Genomic DNA, 27,398 nt, shown 5'->3' with positions numbered 1-27,398 from the left:
TGGCATGGCTGGCTCTTGTCTCTTTTTTTCTGAATAGAAACTATAAAAAATGGATTTATGATTTGGGTAATACTTATGCAATTCTACTTTTTTTTCTGATCTAAAGTGATTCTAGTGGATCCTGAACTCCTACAGTGAGGCTGTTGACCTAAAGGCTGAGATCAAGAATTGGACCTGCACAGCAGCAAACAAGTGTAGGATAATATTACTGATGCTGATGTTGCTGAGGATGAGGATGGTAGTGATGTGATTGGTAAAACCACAGTGGCCAGCAGGGAGCAGCAGGGGGTGCATTGCAACACATAGCTGTAGGCAGCAACTGTGACTAAATTACACATTTAAAAATGTGATTTCTTCTCTTTTGCCAGAATTAGCTGTTTATATCAATTGTTTTGTACATAAATGGCCCGATGGCAAGAAGTAGTTTCCAGTGCTCACTAAGAGAAAACACATTTACCATTGCTACGCCATTCAGTCATTTTTATCCCCTTTGTATTAATTGACTCTTCTTAAAAACATGTGGATGGTTTAGAACTGGGATCTTTTTTTCCTTTCTTCTGGTTAGGCTATATAGTTGGATTCCAATCCTCTTACATTAAAAAGGGAAATAAACGACAAAGTAGACCCTGCAGGTTTGCATTAGAATTCTAATTGGTTTTGGCTTGAATGGACTGTTAGTGTTGCCAGACGTGGTCCCTTTGTGTTTTGCCATACGGAAGAATTTCCTCATGTTGTAGGTAGAGAGGTGAACACTGATCTCTTCAGTGTTTTCACCCCTGAGGTGTTTTTTTTTTTTTGTCCTGTTTTCCATGTCCCTTTTCCAGAAGTGTAACTGTGTGACTCCATGAGAAAATGAGGGCGTTTTTTTTCCTGGATGCCATAAATGACTGTATGTATTTCTATTATGTCATGCATGAGGCAGGCCGTGTTTTTGTTAAAATGTGAGAGCTTGGCTTTGCATTTGTGCATGTCAGGCTGGAAGCCCAGTATCCATCTCGCTCCCTCATGGTCTCTGCGTGGGTCTTTTTCTATCAGGACTGCCACCTGTTAGTGTTTTACTCAGGCCCCAGGGCTAAAATGACTGTAGAACTTTCCAGATTTGCTCATCCAGCCTCTCAGATCCTCTCTCTCGCCTCAAATCTGGCTTTCATTTCCTACCAGGTCACCGATCTGAGATGACTTCCTTAGATAAGTTTATAGACCCACTCCAATGAAAATTGTGTTTTTGGTGTTTTTAGCATGTTCTTGCAGGATTTTTCTGATGATGAAGAACATGTATAAAATAAATTAAGCTAAAAATTCAAAATCATATTGTCTAATCAAATCATTGTGAATCAGGCAGAAATCAATATGGCATTTGAAAAAACTTGTAGCTGTGACTTAGAAGATACAATCGGCTGGCCACACGCTCTGTGATCCACTCTATTCTGAATCATCCACTTGTAAACAACTAGATCCATGTATGTCTTCATTTTCCTTGTCAGAGCTGGATAGCTCAAATATTGCTCCCTAATTTTGTTGCACCTGTAATGTTATGTTAGAGCTGTGAGGGGCTGTAAGCTACTGGGAGAGGGGGTACTGTAAACAGAAGAATGATGGGAAGTTCGACTGGGCTTACTCCGTGGCAACAGTCCCGCCCACAACTCAGAGATTTCTAACGAATTACTGCCGCTCTGCAGAAACTATGTCTTAGAAAATGACACAGGTTTTCTTTTTTTTCCGTTTTGGCTAAAAATTGTATAATTATATTTAAAAGACCAGTGGAAATGCTTTTAAAATAGATCAAAGATGACCGCAGTGGGACTTTATAGAGTTTGTGGACTTGTGAACAACATTTTTGTTAGTTTAAATTGGCAACAGATATGTTGAAAGCAATGATTTATTGAGTTACATTTTTGTGTTGCACGTGTCCACTACAACAACAAGTCTTGTGTTTTCAGTTATGGTCTATTGGCAGTTTAGGGACACTTTAACTGCAAACGCCCTGTCTACTTCTGAGGACATTTTAGAGTAAAAATAGCTTTCAGACGGAATCATCTGATAGGAAATGAAAATCAATGTGGAATCACTGCAGCCTGTTATCAACTTTACATGGGCTAAATCTCACGCCGCTGCAAGGAGCGTCTTTTTCAGACCGACACGATCTGTCATGTTGCATGTTTCGTGAGGCCTCCAGGCGTCTGTTTCCAATTTTGCATGCTGTTTCCTTCTAACACTTAAATCATGGCAACTTGAAGCAAAGCTTTACAAAAGAAAGGAGAAAGAGAGGGAGGAATGACCGAGCAGTTAAAGGAGCAAAATGGTGAGGGAATGGTCGCAGCGAGGGATTAACTGTCAGGGAAAATGTGAGGCTAATTGAAGCCAGTCTTGCACAGCTGTTTCTTGTTGCTGTGTGGCACTGCGTAGAGCGACTCGGAGGATAGGAACCAGATGGGATCTTGTGCAGAGGATTGCCCCAGCAATAGCAGCCTTCAGAAGCTCCAGCCGCAGAGGAGACGGAGGATATTAGGGTGTCCGTGCACGCCTGCCTTCCTAACAAAACGTTCCAGCCTCTGAAAGATAACCCAGCTGCGCTTTTCACTCTGGATTTCAGGTCTCCGCGGACTCCTGAGAGTTGTTAACTCTGTCGTTTTGTTATACTGCCAGCCAATGCTATGACCTCTGTATTCAGGTGTCATCAGGTAGCGTAAAGATTGCTTTGACACATTTGACTACTCCAAAGACGGAGCTTCCAGATTTGAGTGCGGTTTTGCATATTTGCCATATGGCTTTTTGAAACATTCAACAAAAGGGGTTTAAAGCGTCTTTGTGTTGGTCTGTTGAAAGTGTTTCATTTAGATCATCAAGGGGGAAAAAAAGAGCATGTATCTATCTGGAAGGATGGTCGGAGGCAGTTCTTATGGATTTGCTCAGACATTTATTTTCTCATCTTTTTGAAGTTAGAGGATAAAGAAAAAAAGGTGTTGATTCATTTTAACGTGTTTTGCATGTTAAAGAATGTGCTGACTCCAGGTTCTTGAACATACTTTTAGTATATTGTGTTCAAACTGGACTCTCATTTCCTGATGCTTACGCATGTACTCACAGTTGGAATAGCCTTGGTGCGAAATGTCAAAGCGGTGCAAATCTCATAAATCTTGCTCCAGATTTCTGTCACAGCTCTATTTCAATATAAGAAAGACTTGGGCCATATCTGAATTGCTTCTCCATCCCTTCTTGCTACTTACTGTTGCTTGAATGGTATGGGCATTTTAAGTTGTAGTAATGTTCCAAAGTGTTTTTTAACCCTTGTGCTATCCTAAGCATGTTTACATTAAAAGTGGGTCGTCTGGACCCCAGAATACAGTGCGCAGAACTTTTTTTTTCAAGGATTTTTTTCATCTTCACTGGTGTCCGTGGCAGACATAAAGTCCTTTCCACCTTTGTCCCCTTTTTGTCATGGGAGGGATCACACATCAAAATAAGGATGGGGTCATCTGGGCCCCATAAGATAGCACGAGGGCTAAAGGAGGAGCCATATAGGAACTTAGAGCTAAGTATCCCTCCGCCGGTAGGGTGATCTGGGTTGCACTTGTGACACAATGGAGAAATACATTTCTTTACATGGGTGTACTCTGAAGACCCAGATTTTTTTACCTTTAGATGCAAGTATTGAGTTTTGGTTTTGCATTAATTTTAAAGTTATTAAATGAATGTTATTATGTATTTTCCAAGCGGTGGCTGCTACACACTAATGTAGATTAACACACATTCACACACTGGTGGTGGCTCTGCTACTGAACACTGGCCCCAGCCTTCCACCAGGGGCAATTTTGGTTCTGTGCCTTACCCAAGGACACATTGACACATGGCAGAAATCAAACCCGCAATCTTCCGATCAGGAGTTGACCGCTGCATCACGGTCGCCCCATCATCGAGGGGTAGTAACATCTGAATTTGAAGACAATATTTTTTCTGTATTTCTCCACCTGGAGGAATGAATGTAGGGATATGGAGAAGCCATAGGGGTAGGAAAGCAATTCAGATTCTGTGTTTTGAAAAGGACGGTATCCATACATCACTACCAACGCTGAGTCCATGATTTGTCAAAATTCAACCGGTTTAACTTTCATTGTGCGTTTAATTGCCATTTTGTTTGTACAGCCTGGAAACGGACTTCTGCTCCTACGTGTGAAAGAGTTTTTAATGTGGAAGCCTAAAACGCATATTTAATCACGTTAATATAGAGTTTTCCTTGGAGGTGGTTACTTCAACGGTAATTTTCAACCCTCGTTTGAACGTAGCATTAAAGAAAATAAAAAGATAAAACACTAAACTTTATCTTGACAAAATAACTGCTCAATGCCTATCTCTGTGTTCTCACTCCTCACGCCTGTCAAAGTGAACATTGGTTACCCTTTTCTCCACACCTTCCAGTGTTACTTCAACACTTTTTTTCCTCGCCTCCTGTTACAGACTCGTATTTTCTGCCATCTTTACTTCCATCAATTCCCTCCCTACATTTCTGTTCTCACTCCCCTTTTCCCCTTATCCGTCTTCCAGTACACACTCATCTGTTTTGGCTGCCACGCTGAGTTTGGCTGCAGCTGGCTTGTCATAGAGCAGAGAAAACCCGACATCCAGCTGCGAATGAGTTATTATGGAAGATTCAGCGTGAGAAGTTTTAGCGGCTTGTCTGGCGAAATGTAGACAATATGACACTTTTAACGCCACTCTCCTTCTTCCTCTTTCCGTTTGTTCTTTTCACCTGGGTTTTATTGGAAGTGTTGGGTCTATTGTCAACAATGCTGTAGACCTAAAGGGTAGCACTATCTCTATATTTATCACAATCGATTATCTCTAGCTTGCCATTCATATGGAAAATATTTACAACAAGCAGCATCTTACCCAGAAGAGTTTTTCCGTCATGAAAAATAATTAAGCAATTAAGCAAATGAAGATAATGTGTAGCCTTGACACAGTTATGATTAAGAGCAAACATGTACTGCTATTCATATGGAAAATATTTACAACAAGCAGCATCTTACCCAGAAGAGTTTTTCCGTCATGAAAAATAATTAAGCAAATGAAGATAATGTGTAGCCTTGACACAGTTATGATTAAGAGCAAACATGCACTGTCTCACAGACTTTAATGACCAAAATCTCCCATAAGCTCTTCCTCCCCTTGTCTGTGTTTTATGACTTTAGCAAAGTCCTCCTCATCCATCCCATCTCCGATTTCACTCCTGCTGGGTTTTGTCCCGTCACAGGAGAGATCCCATTTTCGGTCCACAGCATGCTTCCCTTGCATGCTGTCCACTCTTGCTCGCAGCATGGATTGCGTTCCACGCGCTGTTGTTTATGTGTCTTGTCCGCAGCTGGTGTTCCTGCTTGTTGCCTTAGCTTGTTTGTCCACGCAGGGTGCTGCAGCGAGATGTCATGTCAGTGCAGAGTATGCAAAGCAACACCAAAGCAGGTGCTGCCACAAGGCTGTTGTGCACTCCATGCTTGCAAGAGTCAGTCTCCAACTCTAGCGGGAGAGATTACAAGAGCAGCAGGCGGTTTGAGCATGTTTGTTATGTCTTGAGATGAAAAAGAGGAAGAACAAGTTCAAGTGTAAATACCCACATTTTCCACCACCTTTCTTTTACAGTCGTGGAAGCGCACACATTTTAGAATCGTATCACAAAAACTGACAAGTCCAAACATCCCCGAGGCTTTACCTTGGGAAATGCCAACACATGCCTCTGACTGCTTACATGGGTGTCTGTGAGCAAAGCCAGCCGTTATCTTCCCTCAGCTTTTAATTGAGCCCTTCAGAAATCCCCCAAACTATTGCACACACACATACACACACACACATACAGAAAGTAAAGCCTGGAGGCTCTGTCTGTGCATGGCCAGGTGTTCCCTGCTCCACTGCCAGATGAACCACCTGCAGATCACAGGTGTGGCAATCGCCCGGGAAGAGAACAACACAGCTGCTCCTGCAGCCTTAGGGGAAAAAAAGAGAAGATTTGCATGGAATCAACTTTTGGAGGCAAAAACCTTTGCACACCAGGCAAAAGAAAGTATCATTTAGATTTACTTGAAATTGAAGATGCTTTTTCCATCACCTTTCTGTCAGAGGACAACTTTCTTGAGCCAGTTTAGCCACAAAGTGTATCAACATGATAATTCTGACAAAAAAGAAATTTAGTAGATTCCTAATACTGAGACTCAGCTGGATGAGGTTAGATGAATTGTTACTCTGCTGCAAATTTCTTCTCTAAGATACACCAAATTAAAGCAACATATTGAATTTTCAATATACCCAGCAGAAAGATTAAAATTGTAATATAAAAGAATTATGATCATTTTAAATTCAGATTTGTGTTTGTTAGCTATAAAACTCAGTGAGTGTGTTCTGTCATAGTTGTTTATAAGAGGATAAGTCTAAAGCTGCATTTACACAGCACACAATTTGCATTGCAGAGGTGTCCAGTTTCAGTGTTAAGTCAATGTACAGGTGCGATCTGAGGTCCTGTGTCGTGATTTGAGCATTAGGCATGGCATGTTGGTCCGACAGCAGTACGAGTTGAGTGTCGCGACACAATTTGGGTGTCAGTGCAGACTGCATCGACAACGTGCCAGGTCAACCCATCAGGGACTCAGCTTTGGGCACATGACGTTCAATGACGCAATCAGCGTGTGGAGTCCAAAACCATCATAGGGAGAAGCCAATCATTCTCCTCCTGAACGATAGTCTTCAGATTAATGCGGGACAGCAACTTATCACACTGGGTCACAGAGAGATGGAAGTACAGTTGAAATTGGCCGTCATTCAGACAGGAGTGAAGCTCACAGTAATCGGAAAGTCATAAAGACGCAATAATCAAATGAGATATACACAGACACCTCTCCATGTAGTGATCAGGATAAAAAGATTTAGCGGTAGCTCCTCCCACACATGTCTGGGGCGTGAAGTCTATGAACACATTTTTGGTCAAGCTTCGAGCAGGGAATTTGCCAACCGTCTGAATAGAAGTGGCTGACGCAAATTTGACACGCAAATTGCATTTAGTGTGAACGTAGCATTAGAGACACACACAGACACAAATTATAATTTTAAAAAATAGTTGATAACTATACATAGACTTCATGTAGATCAAAACATTTATGAAGGAGTTTAATGACATATAATTAGGCCAAGAAAAGCTACTATTGCTGGCCTTTTTGTCCTTATATTAGAATAATAGTTTTGACTACTGTCCTTTCAGTGATTATAGGTGTGTATACTGAACAGCATCTCTAATTGAAATATGTCTAACTCTGAATACTGTTTTTGTAATATCTGTGTGTGGGCTTGACAGTGTCTAAGTAGGCATACCCTGCTTTAACAGCAATGTCTTCCAAACACGGAGTTGTTTATGAGAACTATTCATGTTTATGTGCCGACAATTGGATGAAGCTGGCATCTGAGAGTCAGCTCGGGCCCGCGCTATCATTTTCCAATTAACAAAATTGTTGCATTTAAAAATTTAACTGAGCAGCTGGGTAAACGTCTCGGCCGGTGTATCTGTTATACACGTTAAGCGAGGGAGTGACTGGAGAGACTTTTAAAAGTGCATGGATGTTGAAAATCGTTTAAGCAGAGTTATTGGTACGAAGGGATTGGCGTCTGGCTATGTGCTTGGATTCACTGTGTGGAAACTTAAGGAAGATGCAGCCAAGTGAGCGTGTGACCCAATGCTCATAAATTTTAAGCACACATACAACCTCTCTCACACTAACACTTACACTTACCCTCCCTCTGACTCACAAAGACCCTCTCCTTGATGCTTTTGTACAATCGTCTCATCTTGTCTTTTATTTTACATATAAATACACACTTGTTGCTCCCGAAGAGCGGCCGTGTGCCTCCCCTCCATGTGCTGGAGTGTAATAGGAGATCTGATGGGTGAGATGGGTGAGTAGGCGGGTCAGGCTTTACTTAAACTAATGGCTCCCAGCAGTGTTGAATAGCCAGACACACTGGAGCCGAGGCCTGAGGTTTTGGAATGCCACTGCCGGCTCAATGCCTGCCTTTCATCGGCACCAAGTGAAGGAGCGAAGGAGAGAGTGAGAGACAGAGAAATAGGGAGAAAAGAGGGGGAGGAAGAATGAGAGGAGGGAAGAAAATACGGGACTTATTTGTTATGGTTGATTTGGGGATGACTGAAAGAGAGGGGACAATAGCGTTTAAATGGTAGGAGATCGAGAAGAGGGCAGATCGCTAGAATGTCAAGAAAGAGGGGTGTTTAGGCTTGTGGGATGTCAGGAGGGGGTAAATTACCAGTCATTGGTTGTTTTGTATAAAGGAACTATTGCAGCCTGTGACCATCAGCTCCTGTATTTTAAATGTCTTTAGAATGAGTTTATTTATAGGTGTAACTGTGGAGCAAAACCGCTAAATGACCATTCAGTTTTTTGTTTTTTTTTTGTCTGTTGGAAAGGGCTCTAAGATAAAAGTGTAGCAAGTTAGCGTTTATTTTTTACCAACTTAAAGTAACATCAAATGCCCAAGAAATACTAAATGTTTGTCTAAATATTAAAGCATAGAAGATACTTTTGAATCAGATGTTTCAGATCACAGTTTATTAATGTATTCTTACAAGAATGAACTCACATTCTGAATATGCACTGTAATATTTAGAGACAGTTGTGCAGAGCGGCCAACCCGGTTGCAAGTTTGATTCCTACCTTGCCAACTCATTATTTGAAATGTTCTTGTGCTAAACATTGAACCCTACATTGCTCCAGGTGGTCTGGTTAGCCTTACATGGCAGATCTGCCGCCATCAGTGTGTAAAGGTATGTGCATGGGTGAATAGCACGTGACTGGAAAGCACTTTGGGTCTTGATCTGGCAAAAAAAAAAAACGCCCTACATATTTTAACCATCACCTGAGTCATGTTATGGTTAAGTATAGAGGTGCAATGGATAATGGATGAACCATGATCCATACAGGATACTCTGAAGTATTTTTTTGTTTTATTACTTATTGATGATTCAAAAATAAGCTTTTATCTTGTTTATACCTTTACACTATTATGAAAATGGATCCAACCGAACCTCTAAAATTATGACTTAATCTGTACTGTGAGCTTTGTGATCCATTGCCCGCCCCCCTCCCCGTTACTGGTAAGTATAAATCATAGTTGGGATAAAATCTGGAACATTTTTTCCCCGATATCATTCACCAGATAATTTGATGGTTATGTGACTGCTGATCTGTAAGAAAAAAATAAGATGCTGCCAAACTTATCAATTAGATGGAATATCGTGAATTACAGTAAATAATACCCAATATTATAAGGCATCAGAGTCTAAACAAGACAGTGATTTTAAAATCATAGAGTGCATGAAAGCAATTATAGTGGCATCTCCAAAGAAAATTCACAAGAAATGTTTTGCATCTCAGTTTTTCAAGAAAACTGTATGAAACATATAAAAAGAAGACATTTTGTATGGTAACCAATCCACACTCCTACTTGGTATGAAACTGCCAGCTTCTTGTCAGTGGTTCTGACAGGAGACATTTAATGATCAGAGAGGTTTTATCGTTCCAACACACTAAAAGAAGGGAGATGTCACCACCTGTCACAGTAGAGTCTAATTTGCTTCACTCAAATAATTTATCCTTTCATGCGCGTTTATAGGAAAAGGAACAGCTGTCTCATTAAATAACTCAGTTGGGCTTTACTGAGCTGTGCATGCAGACATAATAAAAATAAGTTTAGGAATTTGTGAGTGGGGGTTTTCTCTGTATTCTGCCTACAGTACAATAAAGTGCATTAAAAGCTTGAGCGGTGGACCAAAATTGCCTTTTAAAAGTTGATTAGTGTGCAATGCAAGTCAAATACAAGACAAATAAGAAATTTAGCTGGAGAGGAGAGGTAGAGGAACCTGCAGAGATAGTGGGCAAACTTCAATTACTGTAAAATACATGAACAAGAGGCATGGTCACATGACATGTTTGTTTTCATATAGTCAATTTTGACCTGCTTTTGAGTTTCATGGTCATTGTCATCTTGGCATGGTCACAGTGTCACCAAGCTCTGTCCATGAAAAAAATGTTAAAGTCTGGTACAACATACATAGAAATGCCAATGTAGAGCTATAAGATTTTAGGGTCACCTCTTAGGAAAAAGTCCACATTTGTATGCAAAAATTGTAAATATGTCAATTTTGTTGTACATTTTTTTTTTTTTTAATGGAGACAGTCTCATTTGTCTGACAAAATCTTAGTGGTTAACTTAGAACTTTACCCAATATAACTTGTTTTTAAATTAGCTTAAATCTGAAAGCCATATGGTGGCTTAGCTAAGGCAGAGTTATAATTATTGATAAATGAATGTAACTGATGCTCCAGGCCAAACAGTAGAGTTTCTTACTATGAAAGGAAAATTATCTGGCAATTCTCGAAAGTTAATCTGAAAAAAGCTACCATTGATCTTTCAAGTAGACTAAAAAGTGCTTTCAGCTTAAACGCATGATTTTTTTTAGCAAATTAAGGTTTTGTTGTATGGATAAAATCTATGTTTATATCCATCCACCTTCTTGACCGCTGTGTCCCTTTCGGGGTCGCGGGGGTGCCGGAGCCTATCCCGGCTACTGAAGGGCGAAGGCGGGGTACACCCTGGACAGGTCGCCAGTCTGTCGCAGGGCCTCAATCACACACACATTCACTCTCACATTCACACCTAGGGGCAATTTAGAGTCATCAAGTAACCTATGAAGCATGTTTTTGGACGGTGGGAGGAAGCCGGAGTCCCCGGTAAAAACCCACGCATGCACGGGGAGAACATGCAAACTCCACACAGAAAGGTCCCAGCCGGGAGTCGAACCGGGGCCTTCTCGCTGTGAGGCGAGAGCGCTAACCACTAAGCCACCGTGCAGCCCCTATGTTTATATGTTTATGTCAATAACAAAAAAAGTTAGGTTTGCACTTAAAACTGAAACAGGTAACAGTTGTATTTGGCCTGTTTGACAAATGACTTAACTTTAGAGATTTACTGCTTACCAGAAATAATCGTGTGGATGATTGAAATTTAGCAGTTTCCCCAGGATCCCACTTGCTGCTTTTAAATAATTGTTGCAAAAAGCTAGTATAATCAATAATTTTTTCTAAAAAGTTCTGATTAAACATGTATTTTGCTATAGTAAGTGTCAGCTTGAGTTGTAGAAGTGTGTGTAAATTATTTATGTGTTGTTTATTTCACAATAAAAGAAAATTCTCTTTTTCATATTTTTAGCTCTAGAGATAGAACAAATATATATCAAAGACATTCTTTTTAAATTTTACACAGAAAGTACCAACAAATTAGTGTTAAGATATTAAACTTTAATTACAGAGAAAATAAGTGTTTACACTGAGGTTGTATTAGTTTTTTATGTCAAAATCAAACATTTTTTTATGTTATATTCAATTTCAGGATAATCAATTATTTCACTGTAGTTGAGCTATTAGTCAATATTTGGCATTTAGCTATGCTTCTTTTTTAAGATAAGATAAGATAAAGATACTTTATTGATCCCTCGAGGGAAATTTGCACGTTGCAGCAACACTGTATACAGACTCATTAAAAAGAAGCAACCAGTCAGAGAAACAATAGTGAATAATAAAAAAGTAAAAAAATACAAAGATTAAAAATTAAGAAAATTAAGGGAGCACCAAATTTTTTACAGCTTTTACTTTTACTTTTTGCTATTACTAATATATAATCTTAACTTCCATTTTAGAATTCTGAAATATAATTTGTTATTTTACACGGACATTATTTGAAAACAGCTGTTTCAGTTAGAAAGTTCCCTTAACGGAAATACTTGTGTTTATGCTTGTTGATAAAATATTTTTAACATATAATTACAATTATTGGACATTGGGTGCTTTTGTTTTTGTCTTTTTTAATAGATCATTCGTTCTTCTATCAAGTTGACTCAGTAAAGTTAAAATAAACTTTTCTTTTGTATCTCACATCATTCAATGAGCCCTTAGTTTGCCAAAAGAACCCTAAAGCTAGATTTCTTTATGATCCACATTTGATAAGTTTCCATACATGGCTGCATACTTTTTTTAAATGACTTTTACTCATTCTCAGCATATGTTTTGTGGTTAAAAAATTCTCATCATCAATTGTTAACTTTGTGCTCCACACAACGTTGCAAGGACAAAACTGTTTACCTTTGCTTTCATTAAGAATTTTTGTTGCAACAAACTGTTCTATGTTTTCTTTGGTTTCGTTCCATGACAGTTATGGTAGCAGAGTAAGATAAGCTGTTAGCTAACCCTAGCAGTAGTGATTAATGACAAATCAGTGGCCCTGATGTGAAAAGACTCCAGTCTCCATGTTTCATTTTTTGCAACTATTACACCGCCTGACACAGGCATGTGGGAACCAGGCTGCACAGTTGAGTCCAATCTCTAGCTGTAATTTTTGGTGGGAACTAAGAGACTTTATCATCTGTATCGGCATCTTTGACTAGTCAGACTAATGAAGTATATGTTTGGGCCTTGGAACTTGTTTGTCTGAAACAGTTTGAAGGTGGAACCAGTTTAAAATGAGAGCTTTTGGCCATAGTTCTGATGAGTGGACAAAGTTGCAGTTTTGAGAAAAAGGTTGTGGGATCATGTGCAATTGCAGCAGCGCAATTGGAGGGACAGTTTGAATTGCTTTGTTTCTACGTTTCCTTGAACTTAAGAGAATGCAATGGATCCTAATGAATTGGGATGATACGTATTTCTAGGTGTGATCTTCTGGGAACTTGGTTATCCATCAATATTCTCTAATTTACTCTTTCCAGAACCAACACATACAGTAAACAGGAGATTTACCATATCTGGTTTGTGTTTACATGACATTATTTATCTGACCCTGTCTGAGGAGAGAAAAATTGCTCTTACTTTGATTACTACGGAGAAGCATCTTATTTGATCTCTGACATTTTGTTTCTTTACTTTACAGTAAACCGTCGCACAGGCAGACGCGCATAATGAAAATGACGTGTTCCCATAAGACAAATGTGCTGTAGAGGATGTAATGGAAATTTAGACCTTGCAAGATCTGACAGGAAAATCTGTTTCTGCATCAGATTAGCAAACATTTAGAGTCAGAACCATGGTAAAATGGAGGCAAATGGAGAAGGCGAGAGGGAAGGAGACAATGCTGGAAAAATAGATAAAGGATAGGAAGCAATGACGGAGTTGGGTGGGAAAAGTAGCAACCATAGATATAGGCTTTTTACCTTATTATTTCTTATTTTGGGCTAAAATTACGGAAATGAGTCACATCTTTGATTGGTGTGTTTTGCGTTTGACTGAAGTCTTGAAAACAAATTATCTGCAGCTACAACTGCAAATATAGTGGAAATGTTGTCCAAAATGAGAACAAGTAAGGAATTTGTTAATTTTTTGACGATTAATATCAAGACCATTTTAACTTTCTCAATACCCCATGACAGCCCATTCATTTTTCCTCTGGTTCATTCACATTCTGATCAGTCTGTTAGTAAAATTCAACATAATCCTTATTCTTTTTAAATCCACTAATATCTGTGCTTGGTTATCTCTTGTGTCAGTTATAGTACTTTTTTGCCAGTACATATTTCATTTAATTGTGAACTGGACCACAAATTTTTACAAAAATGTCCCAAAAAACATTTGTAACACATGAGTTCTTCACTTGATAATATTTCAAGATGTTTGTTCAGTTTTGTAAGAGAATTTGTCTTAGCTTTTACACATAAAGGTCAATAATGTTAACAAAGCAATAAAAAAAAATCCAATATCTAATTCAAATACTAAATTTGACTGGAATGAAAAATACATGTAAAATATTTCATGTTATAAAATAAATTTGGTTTAAATGACCCTGTTTTACTAAACTATTTTAGTAGCTTGATAGTCTGAAAACCTTGAAGGAACAATCTCTGAGATCATCTAAGGACAATGACAAACAAGCTTTCTGATTGGTATGACTGCATTCAAATAGAAGGCACAGCTGTTTTGACAGGTTTAGGTTGTAAGAGTCTATTGCTTCGTGGAAATATACAGACTTGTAAACTATTTTTTTAGGGCAACGTACAGCAAGGCAAAAAAATATGTCAGTCACAGATTCTGCAAGTTGCCCCACTTCAGAAGATATGAAAGGTCTGTAATTTTCATCATACGGACACTTCATCTGTGAGTAAAAACAAAATTACACATTCTGATTTTTAAAGAATTTATTGGTGGAGAAAATAAATACTTGGTCAATAACAACAGTTCACATCAATTCTTTGTAATGTAACTCTGGTTGGCAATGTCAGAGGTCAAACATTTCCTGTTAGTCTTTACCCTGTTTTTACTTTAGCTGCTATTTCTTATAGCCTTTTATAAGGATCTTCTCAAGAGATGTGCAGCAATGAGATTGGACAGCAATGACCTTCAACACCCTCCACATTATTTATAAACTAAAAATACGTCTGGTGACTAGCTTAAAATCCTTTGTAGGAATCTACTCCTTTGTTACCCAGGTGAAGTGTTTGGGATCATTGTCATGATGCAGCCATGTTTAATCATCAGTGCTCTAAGTGATGGAAGGAAGTAATTGTGCAAAGTTTGATGTGTCTTTTTCCTAATACAGATCAATCATTCTGTCCATTTTGCTGAAAAGTAGCCCCATATCATGATTGTTCTGCCCCTATGCCTCACTGTCAGTTTGGTGTTCTGGAGATGCACTTTCAAACACTGTAAGTGGTTTTCATACCAAGGAGATCTATTTTGGTCTTTGACCACATGACATTGTCCCAATTCTTCTCTTAATCGCCCACAGGGTCTCTGGTAAACTTTAGACAGGTCTAGACATATGTTGGTTTAAGCAGGGAGACCTTTGGGTCAATGCGGGGTTTGAGTCCACGATGACGTTGTGTGTTACTAGTAGTAACCTTTGTTACTGTGGTCCCAGTTCTCTTCAGGTCATTGACCAGTTTCCCCGTGTCTCAGGGCTATTTCCTCACCGTTTACATAACCACTTGGACTCTTGGTCATGGTGGAGAGGTTACAATCTGTCTGTTTAAAGGTGTTTTTTTAAGCAGATAATAGTACAAAAAGGTGCCATCAATACAGGTAAAGAGTAGAGGAAAGAAGAGCTACAAGATTTCTCTAATGATCCACAGAGCGTTCAAATTTGACACATATAGTTATTTGGTATTTAATATCTTCCCATTCACTCTTTGGCTTATTAACCATAAATGTCTTAAAATGAATATAAGTTATCGTGGAAATACTGTACCATACAATCAATCACTTGTCACAACATGTATCCCTTGTCCTGGACATATGACTAGTTAAAAATGTACTTACCTAACCCTTCCGCTCTCCTAGGCTTGTTTTCATTAAAAGTGGGGTCCTCTGAACCCCACAAGACAGTGCACTGAACTTTTTTTTCAGTGGTTGTCAATCTTTACTGGTGTCCAATCACAGACATGAAGTCTTGTGCACCATGCCCACCTTTGTCATGGAAGGACTAACGCCTCAAGGTCAGGATGGGGTCATCTGGACCCCATAAGAGAGCGAGAGGGCTAAATTGTTTTTGGGGTTATTACTCTTAATCAACAAGAAGACGTTTGGGCTTTTTCTTTTGAGAAAACCTAGAGAAGCTATGACGTTTCACAAGGTCCACTTTTTTTTTCTCTCTCTCTACTGGTGTTCAAAGTTTCAACACCTTTTCATTTGTACCGCTTTGATCTTCAGTAGCATCCATGTAATTCAACCTTACTTACAAGCCTGTTAAAAGTAATCAGGTTTTACTTAAGTGTTGAACATTTTCACTCTGTGAAACAGGTGTGCAAAGTTTCAGTGACATTTACTGTAACTTTTATAACTTGTTTGTGTATCCTTCTGTGCAAAAGTATTGAACTACCAGATTTTAAACATTGTGCTTCTATGGGCATAATGTTACAGTCTTTATGATTTAATTCTTAAATTCTGAGGAAAAACTGCAGTAAACTGCTAAATATTGATGTGTTTTTTCAAGTTGTAAGTTTTAACCAAAATTATTATTTATATTACTATATGAATTCGAGAGTGTGATAATGTGCAGAAACCATCCACTGGTATTATTTCCCATCTTTTCCAAAACTAAAATCCTTTTCATATTTCTTCTTAACTGTTATTTTTAAACTTTCTAAGTATAAATAAATGAATGTCTTATTTCTTTCTCGCTCATATCATCTTCTGTGTCTTATCAAGAAAGCAAAATCTGTTTACATTTCCTTAAAGTAGAAATTTGGCTTAAGAACGAGTGAACAGAACCAGATGCTGCATACTTTCTTGTTCTGTAGCTTTCATACTTCTTACCTCTCACACATGCACTCAATGGCTAACAGCTGTGTCAGGCTTGTTAAAGCAAAAGAAAACATTAAATATATCTGTTGCAAGACAATGTGAGAAAGAAGTTTGTCTAATTTTTACATCTAGTTCCCCCACCCTACGAAGTTACTGTTAATAAACGTACAGAGAATGACCTGAAAACTTTTTCTTGACGGAACCGGTAGCAGTAAAATAAACAAGAAAGCCGGTCTGTGGAACACATTAAGGTGTTTTAAAGGCAAAGTAGACACCCAGACATCGTACGCAGATTTGTTCAGCTCTATTCAAAATGATTTCAACCATCTGTGGAAAAGCCCAGGAGTTCAATTCATTTCAATGGGCTATGATTATAAACCCAGCAGGGGTGTTATTTTGAGTTATTGAGCATCAACTGCTTGTTGTTGTGTTTGGCTGTTTTTACGACAAAACGTGCAGAGAGAGCAATCTTACATTTTGGATTGCAAGTCAACAGAGTGCCAAAATGTAGTAGGGGTCTGCAAAAATAAGGCAGCATGAATCTAAACATAATAGAGGACGACTGTTTATCATCTCCCTAAGCCTTAGTCATAACTTTCCTTACGGGTGGAAACGGGCTGACCCCATATGGGGAACCCAGGTGAGCCCGTAGAGCAAAACTGTTGATGCACAATTTTTTTACGGACATACTGCGGGCAACAGGTCATTGAAAACACTTATACAACACTCTGCTGAGGGTGGTATAAGTAGGAGGTGAAGTAGGAGACTAACAGATTTTTCATTGGATGATGCTAGCTCCTTGTGGTGCAGCCAAACTGTTAATATTTTGCAAATTATCTCTCAGTTAGAATGTAGTTTGTACTAGGGCTGGGTATCGATAATCATTTCCAGATTCTATCAGTGGCGGGCCGTCAGGGCCTGCAAGGCCTTCTCTGCTGGCCTAAAAATATCTGAATCACAGACTGATATTAATTATTATTTATTTCCGTGAATACGTATTCTATAATTCCAAATGCTCTGTCTTCGTCCTTTCATTGCTGTCTCCCTGGTTGCGCTGCTTCCAGACGTGTATTTTCCTATTTAAGCATTAACCAATCACATTGCAGCACCATTTGTTGCTAGGGTCAAAGAAATCTGCCCGGAGGCCTTCACAATCAGTTCTGCGGGCCCTGTAGCATAAAATAATTGTCGACCAAACTGTTGCTTCAACCAATCAGATTTGGAGTAGGCGACACGAAGGCCAGCTAGCAGGCGCACGGAAACGTCATCATTTTCACGAGCCTTGATTGGACAGCTCGCAGCTCGCTCTGGTTCTGCGTTATGTGACGGACACAGGTGCCGAGGAGCGGCGTGTCAGGTTTGAAGATGTTACCAGTGGAAAGCGTCTCATCGTCTGATTTTTGGTGGAAAATGAATGTCTGGGTAAAGTTGTGGCACAGTTTTGTCTGGCACGGGTAAAGGAGTTCCGTGACTCCGTTGAGCGGGAGTGAAACTGATACGAGGAAATCTACGAGGCCCCTGAACGCACCACGGGCGCGTGCAGCGCAGAATCCTCGCGCGCACTACCGACAATATTATTTTCCAGACACAGACCTTGATCGATCACAAAAACTGATGTTTGTCTCCCTCCTGGACCACAAGAGGCTTCAGGAATACCAGAACATTTCCCGCATTCAGCTTTTTCCAGCTTATCACAGCCACGGAACACTTTCCATCTGCGAAACGCATGGATTCTGCACGACAGAGTGATTGAAATCTTCTTGAGGATAGAAAGGATGGATTTTGTGTTTAAATAATCTGGATTTTTGGTGAGTAAAATTTTGCTATCTCCCTACATAATATTGAAATTTTATCAGGTTATTTTTTATGCTTTTGGTGTGTGTGTGGCAGTTGTACCTGCACTAGAAGTTTTATTGCCATAAAATAGTTAATGAGGGTTGGATTGATTCAGATGGAGCACTACTGAAGGCCTAGGTGTGAAATGCACGGCCCGCCACTGGATTCTATTCAATTCAGCAGAGCCTGGATTGATTCGATTGTGATTGTTTTCAATTATTTTGATCCACTCAATTCGATTCAATTTGATTTTGAATTTACACATTTAGACACATTTGTTTAGAAATACATTAATAATCTGCTCTATGTTTTGAATATATTTATATTAATCTGATACAGTTAACATACTGTAAAATTTATAAGTGAAATAATGAGATTGTTAATAGCATACAGTGTTACATAGTGTCTCAAAGGAGAAGTTTTAACAAAAATGTTCAGATAATAACATTGTAAACATTGTTCTGCTTCTCCTGGAGGGCGTTTCAGTTTGGCCACTAGGTGGCGCTCGTGCTTTAGCAGTAAATTTTTTCAAGAAGAATAAGCAAAACGGTGCTTGGACCAAAAATGGTTACTTTAATCTTTTTTTTTAATTCATACCTGGGAGTATATAAAGATGCTCATTTAGTCAGCAATGTATGTTTACGTCGACTAAGCGTTAGCATTAGCCATCCTAAGGGAAATTCCATTAAACATTAGCATCAAGCTATCGGACTTTAGCTCTGTGTTTTACCGTTCTCTATTTTTATGAATCGATTATTGATTCACAAAGCTTAGATTGATTCAAATCAATTAATCGATTTTATCAACCCAGCCCTTGTTTGCCTGGGTATGCTACGTGTGTCCTACAGAAGTCCTGCAATCACACCACATGTGTGCAGTATTCATGCACGGTCGGACAGTAAGGGACCAGTACTCACACTTTACTTTAGAGCACTGCACAACGATCTCCCTCATTTTAGTTACCACACCAGGCACAACAGTCATACCTTACATTGCTTGATATGGACGTACGGGTCAATTTCCCAGTTCATTTGACTAAGGCTTTACTAGTTCTCACGTTTAATGTAGTATTCCAGGTCTGAACATGCCACTGTGTCATATTCCATGCAGTAGGTGGCAGTATCCGCGATCTGTTGTGTATTCATTCATTAAGAAAATGACAGAAGAAGGGATAACAAGCGCATAGAAAAAACAATTTAGTGTTCAGTCCACATTTATTTTTTCCACTATGATCTATCTGCTATTGCGTTGTTCAGTTTGGACTAGTACATTTTTCTGTGGCATCTGTCAGCTCTTTAAGGGTATTTCTGTTTTTTTTTTTTTTCTTCTTCTTTTTTGCCGATAGCCTTATTGCAAAATCTGCTCAGCCAGGAGGTTTTGCTTGTGAACACGGCTTGCTTACCACCTTCTACGTGCTGCATTCACATGTTGTTCACCACATGCAACTGCAGATTGCTTGCCCTTCTGCGTTTTTCCCTCTTCGTTTCTCCTCCTCTCTAACACCTGGCCCTGCCTCGGAGCCTGCTGGCTGACCAGATGTACTCTGAATAGAAAGAGAAGGAGACTGTGGTTATTGTGGATACATATTTAAAAAAAATAGACGTTGACAATATGAAAACAAGACTTTGATTTTGAAATAAATATTTATTTGTTATATTGATGCACGTTGAGACCATAAAAAGGGTTGTTTTTGTGCCTGCTGGGCCTTTTTTCTTTTTTATTTGCTGATGAAAAGTCACAATACCCACAGCTAATGAACTGTTTGCTCTTATCTGAAAACAAATGCTAGTTTGGTTACTCTTGCTTGCCCGAGAGTTTTTTTGTTTGACTGTCTAATTAACAAAAGATTAATGTCTTATTTACCTAGTGCTTCTAATGGATTCAGTAAAACCGTCCACGCTTTCCTTGAGACGAGCTGGATGAAGAAATAATAGGCAGGAGTCCATTAAACTCACCAGCTCCCTGGTTGCAGGCCGGCTTATCTTAACCTGCAGCGTCCCTGCCACTTGTGCACAGGCTGGGCATAAATCACAGTGATTTAAGTTTAACTTAGTTAAGATGAAGCACAGAGGATCAGAACGCAGAAGACGAAAGCAGGAAAAAAAAGGAAAACTCATTCATGCCCCTCAAGTGGCCCCCGCCCCCATTTGTTTGGCTGCCGGGGGCAAGGCTGAGACAAAAGCCGGCGTGAATGAAAGGAGCCTCTCAACGGAGGTGGGGTGTTTAGTATAAAAACATTTGATGGAAAAAATCCTTTCGTAGTAGGGTGGTGGGGGTGGTGGGGTATGGGGCAACCCCCCCGAACTGCCGCCACATATGAGCAGATGCACACACGCGCGCTTGTCTCCCCAGCACAGCCTCTTTTCGGCTTTAAGGTGCCAAAGCAATTAGTTATGTTAATTGTAGGGTCCATTGCCGGTGAATGCAGGTTGAATAGGGCTAGTCAGCTCACGATTGGCCAGAGTCCACGATGGGGAGTGGGTGGTGGTTTATGGAATTGATGAAGGGGGGAGGTTGTGACGTTGCCAAAGAGCTCCTCCCCTAAAAACAGAAGAGAGAGCAGTGTGTGGGAACAGAGGGGCGGAGCTTGGTCTAAAGGAGAAAGACTGAGAGGGTGGGACAGCTCAGAACTCCAGAAAGCCAGCTTGAGGGAGGACGCTGGGAGCCGGAGAGGAGCGAGCAGGAGGTTCCAGCGCCGAGGCAGACTAGTGAGAGTGACAGGGAAAGCGTCACATGAGGAGAAACCAAAAACAGGAAAGATAGGAGGAAAGTAAGTAAGTAGCGCATGTGTGTCTGTGTGTGTGTGCTGCAGAGTTAGCTGGTCTGCTCAGTTATCTGTCTCCATCTGGGTGCCATCTGTGCCTCTGGCTCTGGCCTTGGCCACACTGGAGCTCACATATGTGGGAATGCAAACACATGCCAGACATATGAAGGCACGGAGTCATAGAGAGAAAAAAAAGACAAAAAGCAGAGGAAAAAGGAGGGCAAGAACTCTGCTAGAGCTGACTTCCTCCAAGAGTGGACTCTGCTAGAGCAAAGGTAGGAGCATGTGGGTCCGGAGGTTTTCTTTTGCTGGGAGTGTTCAGTTCTTGCTCCGAGATGGAAGGTGAAAGTGTCTGAAACGCACGGTGTGTGCACTAGTGTGTGTCCATGTGTTAGTTCCATCCTAATTCCCAGAGCTGCTCAGTACTGTACAGATGGTGCCTCATCCTCTCTTCTTTATCTCTTCATCCTTGTCGGCTAAGGTAGAAGGGAGACTTTTCCAACATGCGTCCAGATAGTCCTCCTGCCATATGGTCAAAAAATCCCTCATCTTTTGAAGCAACCTTTTTTTATAGTTACATCTTGGAAACGACACATATTGGGATAATTGAAAGATTATGACTTAATGTTTTTTTTGTATTCTGTTTTTTTATTTGGGAAATAATTTACAGCACTTTTGTCGCTATCAAACTTCAATGATACCCGCATTTTAGTTTCTACATCAACAATTTTAGCATCTTGATGCACCTTGTGTGTTTGAACGAGTTATTTCTCAGCTGTCACTCACTCGCATAAGTAATCAGTTTTTCCACATGGCAGCCAGAGCAGAAGAAAGTAGGCAAAGAAGACGTGAGCATCTGCTGTGCTGTGTTCCAGACATATGGAAAGAGGAGGGAAACTGCTGCGTCTGTCTTTCACGCTGGGTCTACTTGTTACACGCCGGCATTGATGGGATCCCAGTGCAACAGTGTTGTTGTGTTATTTATTTATTTATTGACGTCCACTCCTTGGAGCCTTGATGATTTGTCTCCAGGAGATGTTGGGCACGATTCAGAAAGAGATGTGTCATGGGGAAACAGAGGAGAGACCTGGCCATTGTCACGCCAGGCCAGACCAGCTCATCAGGGAGATAGAGAGCGACTAACTGTCGACTGCACAGTCTCAAACCAGAGACCCCGTCTTGGTCTGCTGGACTGTGTCACACTCCAGAGAACAGAGTCTGAGCTGTATATCTGTGATTCAGCACGTTTCAGTTTTTTTGTTTTCAAGGGATATTCCCGATCCTTGACACAAAAAAAGAGTAAAAGACTTAATTATATCATGGTGGGCAGTAGGAGTTTTTGGTGCAGCTTTGAAGTTTCTGATCAAAAACTTGATAAGTGCATGTTTGAGTGTAGAAAGCAAGCGTGTTTCCATGTGTGGACCACGTGTGCTGCAGACAGTGTGTCTGCTGAGCCTACAAGGTTACTTTCTGCAGCCCTTTCTGATCTCAATCCCAGCTTTGAGCTTTTCTCCTGAAAGAGTCGCAATAAATGGAGAATCAGACCGCAGTGACCCTTGCTCACATTCTCTGAAGAGTTTATCACAAAATACCCCCCCTCGACACACACACAAACCCTTTCAACATATACACACAGAACAGAGCAGCTGCCTTGTAGAGATTGCTGCAGGAAGTGCTCTATTAGTTCCAGTGGCAAGGGCAGTGATATCTGGCCCCGAGGGTTCGGTAAGAGCCTGTGTACTTCAGTGTGTGCTCTCTTGGATGTCAGTGTGTCTCATCCTACAGAGGCAGCAGCAGAAAGCACTTACCTTGTGGCACCTTTAATGTTTATCATGGAGAACATCTCCGGATTTTTTTTTAGGGCTCACAGAACACCACCCAGAACTTCCAGTATTAATACAGATCAAGAAAAGGATCTCCTGGAGGGATTTAAACTCAAAAGATTGTGACCCAAAGAGAGACTCAAAGCTTTCTAGGCAACTATACCATATTAGACAAGCTTGACAAGGACCACTCAGTGTCACACTGTTGTGAACCTTCATTAAAGAAGTGACAACACCGCTGTGTGTGTTTTGAAGGTGTTATTAACTCAAGCTGACACAAAAGACAAAGGAAGTGAGAAAAGTGTCAACTGAGTAGAGAAAATATTTGACTTTAGTGGGAAAAAACAAGTATACAAGTATTGCTGTAGGTGCACAGAACTGTCTGTGTTTTTCGTCAGTGGTTTAAATAAATCCATCAATTTCCTCACTAAAGCTACATTCACACCTTTGGTGTTAAGTGACCACTGTCAATGAAAAGTATGTAAATGCGAGTATTTGCATGTTTTGTTCTTCCCGATTCAAACTCTTACATTTGCAAGTAGTTGCCCAACTTTCTACGACCATTTCCAGGCTCTACATACAAAACACGCATTGCAAGTTAAACTAATTGAACTATGTCCAATCAGAGATTTGGATTCATTAGTGACATATGGATGATGTCCTCTTTAATTCTTGGAAGTGAAAATCATTTGAAAATTGATCATGAAGGAGAAACTAATAATGGGAGTTTGTGCCCGGACAGAATGTATGACACCCATTTTTTTCATATATCGGAATAGAACGGGGAAAGAAAAAGCCTTAAGAAAGAATTAGAAGATTTTCACCGGATTGCCATTTTGCACCAAGCCACTTCCAACTGTAGGTACATTCAGCTGTTCTTGAGAACATGTCACAGGCCTGGGTGAACGCATCATAAATTTGCTTGTATCCTTTCATTACCAAAAATCCGTGATATTGTTTTGGATAGAGTCTGCTTTTTACTTCAGACTGTCAGTTTTGTGTTGTGACATTTTTTGTATCTCATGTTTTTAGCAATGCTCTGCCCTTTCTGTTGAGTTATTGCACAGAAACCTGCTATGACATGCAGAAATTACAGAAACAAGTTTCACCAAAATGCCTTAAGGTTTTAAGTCATATTAAGAAAAAACTTACACATATTCAACAAAGATTATTTTTCTTGTTTACCTTCATTTCAAATAAAAAAAAAATCCTAAAAGTTAGTCTCCTGTTGTTCCCCAAATCATTTCACTGCTTAGCCGTTATTTCAGGTTATTTTAGTTGAGTTGGAAGCGTCAGAGTATCTTTGCTGCAATCAAAGTACAGTGTAGTTGGACCTAATCCCAGGCCACCGATTTATGAGAGCAGATCACACCTAGTTTAAAACACCTTAAACTTTTGACGCTTTTATTTAAGTTTTTGTGTATTACAACCAAGACCAACTTTGAAATTTGCAATAAGCTTCCAGATAATCAAAAGTAATTTGCTATATGTCTATCCAGCTGGCATCCAAGAAGGTTCCTGTTCATCTGCAGTGGAGGTTTAAACTTACTAACCTAGAGGTGACAAGTGTCGACCGCACACCTATTGTCTTCTAGAAAGATAGAGTGACAGTCTTTTGTTTTTCTGTTTTTGTCTTTCGCCATTGTTCTTGCCTGTGAGGATGTGTGTGTGTACGTGTGCACATGTGCCCCAGGCAGACTTTTGCACAGGTGTGCATGTGCTACTTCAGGGATAAATGCTCTGTTCTTGCTCAGCTGACAGACCCTGCACCTGATAAATGAGGCTAAAGGACATTTTAGGCGAGCATGCAGACACACACCGTCACACACCCAGCTGTGTCACTTATTGCCCGTCACTGTGCGCGGGTTGCACCATTCCAATAACGGAGGCTTATTGAAGCAACCACTGGGTTTTCGTTGTGTTTAATTTCCAACTATTAACAGAAGCGACATGACACCTAACACTACGTTTGCACCAGGCTCAGAAACACACGTTGAAGCCACCGTTTCTGATGAAAATCTTTGTAAATAAATGCGCGTTTTGGGCTTTTGCATTCATATCTCATGCATTCACATGTCATTCACGCAAGTTTTTTTGGGTTCCATGTACAAAACACTTGAATGCACACTGAAAGTTAAACTTGTTGACCTTTAACCAATCAAGGACTCAGATTTTGTAGTGAAGTCCCAGGAGTCCCTACCATTTAAACATCAATTATAGAGGAGAAACTATTACCATATTTTCCGGAGTATAAGTCATGTTTTTTTTCATAGTTTAGCCAGGGGTGTGACTTATACTCAGGAGCGACTTATTTCTGTTTTTTTTTTTTTTTTTTTTTTGCATAAATGGACTCATATTTATTTTCCCAATAAACACCTTTTCCTTTAGCAGTTGTTCCATTTAACAACCACTAGAGGGCGCTGCATATGGGTATAAGTAGTTCCTACTGACAGTGGCAGAGGAAGTGTTGTCCAAAACAAACATGGAAAAAGAATCTGATTGTTTTTCTCTTAAAATTTCATATTTTTCTTATATAGATCAAAAGATTAGTATTCTTGTATTTATTTAGCTACACTGGACTTGGCGGAATTGTTCTGAAAAGTCAGACTTTTCTCCCAAAAGTGCGACTTATACACCAGTGGGACATATATATGGTTCTCTTCTTCTTGATTTGACATTTTTTGCTCTTGCCACCTATATCCCAGTGCAACATATACTCCGGATAATACGGTAATTGAGATTTCTGATATTATGTCACCAAGTCTTTTATTTATCGGAAAAGAGCTGTGAAATGTAAGCCTGGAGCAATTTCGCACCACTTTGACATTTTGCACCACGTCCTTATCCAACTGTGCGCTATTTTCATAAACTAGTTCGATGCAAAGACAGACCTATGTGAATACCATAAAGCCTATTTAAGAACCCACTGTCAGCGCGTTCATGAATGCGCCACACATGCTCAGTATGAACGTAGCATAAAAGGACAATTGACACCTTTATATCTCACTTTTTAGGCAATTTTCAGCTGAGACTTTTCAGTTTAAAGAGTAGTTTCTTGTATATTTTAGTCAATTTAGGTCTTCATGTGAAGCAGCATCTTCTACCTTTTCTTTACCTCAGACACGTGGACACTGTCCTCTCAGTCTGACATCTGCCCCAGCTTCCCCTCTTTCCAGTATCACATCAGCGTATCTTTTTTTTTCACCCCACTCCTTTTCCTTTTTTAGAGCTCTGTCTGCCTCACCATTCCTCCTTTCATTTTCTTTTTCAGCTTACCGCTAAGTCAATTTCCATCTGTGGGTCAGTGGCATTCTGGATTACACCAGTGTTTTTGTAATTATCTAACTGAGTGATGAGGTTATGCAAGGATTTCTCTCACCGTTACCCCGTCGCAGGGACACGTTAGGAATTTGCTTCAAGGATTTTTCTTATTCGCATACGTCCATAAAAGGTCTAAAATGCTTTTTTTTTTTCTTTTTACTTTGCATCGCTCTCTTGTTTTCCCTTATGTCAACCTTGCTACCTCCCCACTGCTCCCTGTCCCTGAATGAGGAGCAGTGTTGACACTGGGTCTTTTCCAAATATGTGGTCTACAGGACTGGAAGGTGGTAATAAGAGCCAAGAAAAACAGCCTGACTCTGACAACCAGACTTGTCTTCCTGAAGAAACTAAATGAAAACAGTATTTTTATTCTTTGTTTCCTCTTCCATCCTCCAGTTTTCTTTCCCAACTTCACCTCAGTTTTTGCTGGCGCCTCTACCTTGGTGACTGATTTCTTTAGCGGTTGGATTAAACGCTTTCCAGGTTTGTCAGACCTGTGACAACACGAGTAAGATGTGAGATTTTGGTCGTCCTAGAAGCGTGCACAGACGCTTCTATGTCGTTTTTGTGCTTTTTAGCCAATTAAAGTTGGGAAATTTAGCTACTGTTATGCTACATTGACACCAGAGATTTGACACGCTAAATGTGCTCTCTTGAACGCTCGTTTAGCAAATGGTGTTCCCACTAAATTATCACTACCCAATACTGACGAATGTCCACCATGTTCAGTTGAAAGAGGTCCAGGCATTTTCTTTCACAGCTCTATTCCGATATATGAAAGACTTTGTGTCTCATAAATCTAGTCGAACACAAACCGCAGTTAATGATTTCTCCTCCATCAACAATTTTCGAACGGTTGGCACTTCCATAAAGTAAAGGGGACACCATCTATACATCACTTTCAAATCTGAGTGTCTAATTGGTCAAAGTTTGACCTGGTTTAACTTGCAAGATGAAATGGCTGAATGTTTTATACGTAGAGCCCGAAAACGGTTGTAGAAATTTGCATAGCGACTTATGAACGCCAGCATAAAATGCATATATACATGCATTTACATAGACTTTTCATAGAACATGGTTCCCTGATCGTGTGTTGGCTCGGGAGGTTTGAACGTACAGCCTAACAAGTGTTTCTTTTTAGCAATATTTGGCTAATTCCCTGTCAAAACAATAATATAATAAAAAAAAACTATCGTAGCTAATGTAAATGTTTAAACTAATGATTTATATAACAGATTGAAGGCAATATAACAGTTATAGCAACAGTTGAACAAGTGTCATAGCAAACTATGAGTTTGAAATCAGTGAATAAATAAAGAAATTTGA

General features: G+C 39.8%; 1 protein-coding gene across 6 annotated transcripts in view; it reads left to right on the top strand.

Moving 5' to 3' along the window:
• cbfa2t2 (CBFA2/RUNX1 partner transcriptional co-repressor 2) overlaps positions 1–27,398 on the top strand; it is a 60,824-nt gene that overhangs the window by 16,400 nt on the left and 17,026 nt on the right. Inside the window, exon 1 of one of the 6 annotated variants that reach the window (XM_024269488.2) lies at positions 20,621–20,938. The exons of 3 other annotated variants lie outside the window; for them this stretch is intronic. The gene's annotated coding sequence lies outside the window, so the exon portion shown is untranslated. 2 more of the 6 variants (XM_024269487.2, XM_024269489.2) reach the window with 2 other exon arrangements.

This window comes from Oryzias melastigma, linkage group LG5 (genome assembly GCF_002922805.2).
Source record: "Oryzias melastigma strain HK-1 linkage group LG5, ASM292280v2, whole genome shotgun sequence".
Classification (NCBI taxonomy): Eukaryota; Metazoa; Chordata; class Actinopteri; order Beloniformes; family Adrianichthyidae; genus Oryzias; species Oryzias melastigma.
The sequence above is the reverse complement of the archived record's forward strand: the minus strand, read 5'-3'. Positions and strand labels throughout refer to the sequence as shown.